General features: G+C 43.7%; 1 pseudogene; it reads right to left on the reverse strand.

Moving 5' to 3' along the window:
- Window positions 1-200: 200 nt before the first annotated feature.
- On the reverse strand, window positions 201-701 carry LOC149149683 (secreted RxLR effector protein 161 pseudogene; annotated as a pseudogene).
- Window positions 702-3,965: the final 3,264 nt, after the last annotated feature.

The following is a 3,965-nucleotide window of genomic DNA, read 5'->3' on the forward strand; positions in this document are numbered from 1 at the left end:
CTTCCCCAAAACATTCATTATAATATCTAGTACCTGCTGATCTGTAGGTATATATTGTAGCTGGACCATCCTGCACTGCACACAATCCCTAATGAAGTGGTATCTGTGTATATATGTTTCGACCTGTCATGAAACATTGGATTCTCAGCCAATTTGATGCAACTTTGATTGTTTTAGTGTATCATCGTTGTCTCTACCCTCTAACCAGACAATGTTACTAGTAGCTTCCAAAGCCAAATGGCCTTGTATGTAGTCATGCTCACTACTATGTACTTTACCTCGGCTGAATTTAGTGCCACAAACTTTTGCTTCCTGTTATACCAAGAAATAACTCTTAATCCCATGTTGAAGCAACACCCTGAAGTGCTTTTCCAATCTACCGTGTTCCCTGCCCAGTCTACATCAGTATAACCCACCAACTTGACACCATCACCTCGAGCATATCTGATCCCATACTCGACTGTGCCATGCAAATACCTCAACACATGTTTTTTTGCTATCCAATGCGCTCTCTTCGGCTCCACCATGAATTGACTTAGAGAGTTAATTGCATAGGATATGTTTGGCCTGGTGTTGACCAGATACATGAGAGAACCTATCAACTGCCTGTACAAGGTGGGGTCCACATCCTTCTCCTTGGATGCATCTATCTTCCTCCAATTGTTGATCATGGGTGTAGACATGGCCCTACAATCCTCCATCTCGAATCTCCTCAGGATCTCGATACAATATCTCCCCTGACCAAGGAAGATCTCGCCATTTGTCTGCCATACCTCCATGCCCAAAAATAATGCATTAACCCCAAGTCATTCATCTCGAACTCTGCTGCAAGGTCCCTCTTGCACTCTTCGATGAGCCCTAGTGAACCTATCAAGAACAAGTCATCCACATATAGGACAAGAATGAGTACATCTCCTCCAACCACCAAGTAGTAGAGGTTTTTTTCCGCCTCACTCTTCACAAATCCCATGCCTTGCAAGCATCTATCGATGTGCTCATACGACGAATTGGGAGCTTGCTTGAGCTTGTACAAAGCTCTCTTTCATATACACATGTGGGTCTTTCTATTGTGTGCTACAAAGCCCTCCGATTATTCTATATACGCCTCTTCCTCTAGTTCACCGTTTAGGAACACCGTCTTGACATCCATATGATGGATCTGCCAACCCATCGGTGTTGCTAATGAGATCAGAACTCGTATGGAAGTGTATCTGGACACCAGAGAAAATGTATCCTCATAGTCTATTCCCTCCTTAAGAGAAAACCCCTTAGCCACGAACCTCACTTTGTACTTCTCGATGCTACCATTTGCACTATGCTTGATCTTATAGATTTAGCATGATCCAACCACTACCCTGTTTGTCTGTCTCGATACAACCTCCCAAACATCGTTCTGCATGATCAAAGGATACTCCTCAATCATTGCATCTCCTTACACCTGCTTCTGTGTCGCCCCCTAATAGTTGGAAGGCTCGCTATCCACTAATTGATTGACCAACGCCATGTAGCCAATGTAACTCTTTGGTTGTCTTCGCTCTTTCTTTCCTGTCCTAGGAGCCCCTAAAAACTCCTGAGCATCCTTGAGTGTAGCTTGAACCTCATAGTTCCTCTTGCCAATAGTAGAGCTAGGAATAGCCACTTCCATGTCCTCCTGATGCATCTCCCTAATCTGTTGCGTCTGTTGCTCCATACTCTGTGAAGCCTCAGGAGCATTCACACCTGATTGCATGCTTGTACTGGTCACTATACTCTTGTTCTTATGTTGTCCCTGATTCTGCTGCTAAACTCTGGGTACTTCTATTGGATGCCCATTTTGATCTTCAGCTATTGGAAACTCTCTCGACCTTCTGTACACCTTGTCCTCCATGAAATTGACATCCCACCTTATTATAATCCTCTTGGTCCCTAGGATGAAGGTCTTATATACCTTCAAGGTTTCGTTATACCCAATGAAATATCCTTGATCTGCATTCTGATCTATCTTTTGAACATGTCTCCCTTGTAATATGACAATATGTTAGGTAGCCAAATATCCTGAAATCACTGACATCTAGCTTTTTCCAATAAAATCCTCCTCGTGAGTCATTTTTCCAAGCGTTCTATGTGGGACCTTGTTTTGAATATAGATTGTCGTACTGCATGCCTCTGCCCATAAATAATGTAGGAGATCCTGGTCATACAACATAGCTCATGTTGCCTCCGAAATAGACTGGTTATTCCTCTCTGCCATCCCATTCTGCTGCGGGTTGTAAAGAATCGTCCACTCTCTCCTGATTCCTGCCCTGGTGTAGAACTCTTGGAACTCCTCGCTGGTATATTCCCCTTCGTTATCTAACTGTAGAGTCCAGATCTTTTTTCTTGTCACATTCTCCACTAGAGCCTTATACTCTTGAAAGTGACTGAAGACCTCATCCTTGGTCTTTAAGAAATAGATCCAGGTCTTCCTGGAGAAATCATTGATAAAAGTACAATAGTATTCGTACCCCTTGAGATATTTTGTTAACATCAGCCCACATATGTCTGAGTGTAGAAGGTCTAAAGTACCTTGCGATCTACTGTCATTCCTTGGAAAAGATGCCTTGGCAAGCTTCCCCAACACACATCCTCTGCATACATCATTGTGCTCTGTGCTCACCTCTGGTTGTTGCTGATTTGTCTTAGCGTCGGATGTGCTCTAGCCATGAAAATTGGCGGAGAGGCTAAAGCACATGAGATCTCCAAGACCCATAAATGGTTTGGATAGATTGTACCTGGTTTGGGAGATATTAAAATAATTAATATTTTTAATGGAGTTCCTAAGTCTAAACTTAGGAAAAATAAAATATTAAGGGGTATTAATATAAAACTGGGTTAGAAGGTTCCAAAAGTCATTGATCAAACCAAATCTAATCTTAGCCATTGATTAGAGATTTAATCTCGGCCGTTGAAGGACCAACGAGAAAAGTATAAGAGGAGGCTTGAGGCTCAGTTGGAGAATACACCAGAGTGATCAGTGATTCATTTTGCTAGAGCAGGGTTGATAAGCAAAGTTGAATCAGTGATTAGCAGCGAGGGGCAGTGAGTACGAGGCAGAGAAGCAAGGAAAATACTAGGAGACTAGCACAGAAGCGGAGAGAGCAACAGTCAGTGCAGGGTACGTAGAGCCCAACAGAGGCAGCGCAGAGCCCAGATAGACTGGGTCATCCACGCAGAGGGCAGAGGGAGTGATGCAGAGGCTCCCAGAGGCTGTGCAGTGCCTTAGAAGGCTGACGCAGAGAGTCCTGGGGCTGATGCAATGGCCAGAAGGGACAGTGCTGAGCTTCAGTTGTGCCGAAGAGGGTTTCGTGGGACAGGCTTTCTGAATACCTGTTTCTGGATATAGAGGTATTGCTACCGTGTATTTTTCTTTGTTGGGTGAGCCGGTTTAGGCACCCAATTGTACTCAGATAAACTGCATAATAATATAACCCTCTGAATAACTGCACTGGTTTTTCCGCATTGTGTTTTTCCGGGGACATTGGTCCAAAATAACGTTGTCACTTGTGTGCTTGTTTTCTTTCAGTTGATGATTTGTAGATGTTGATACTGTACTTGTGTTTATTTTTAGTATTTACATGGTAAATAACTTGTTAAGTAATTAAACAAGTAGGAAAAATAAACCAGATAGTACAAGAAGAATTTCTAACGGGTTAGAAATTCCAACATGGTATTAGAACGTGGTTGCATATCACAGGAAAACTGAAGGCATCAGCCAAGCAGAGCGTTTGCAGCAGATTCAGCTATCCCGAGTGACTGAGCTGATCCTTGCAGAAGGCGGCAGAGGAAGGAGTGACGCAGAGGGGATGTGTCATCAGTCTGGGCCAGAGAAAGGCCAGCGTAGACGCTGAGGGAGCTGATTCGTCGGTGCTGGGATTGGGCAGAGCCAAGTGTCTCAATTCTTCAGTTGCTTGGGCATAAGAGGTTGTGGGTAGTTTTCGAAGTGAAGT

The sequence above is a fragment of the Pinus tabuliformis genome, chromosome 9 (assembly GCF_031772625.1).
Source record: "Pinus tabuliformis cultivar Carrire ecotype Pingquan chromosome 9, CPIR1, whole genome shotgun sequence".
Lineage (NCBI taxonomy): Eukaryota > Viridiplantae > Streptophyta > Pinopsida > Pinales > Pinaceae > Pinus > Pinus tabuliformis.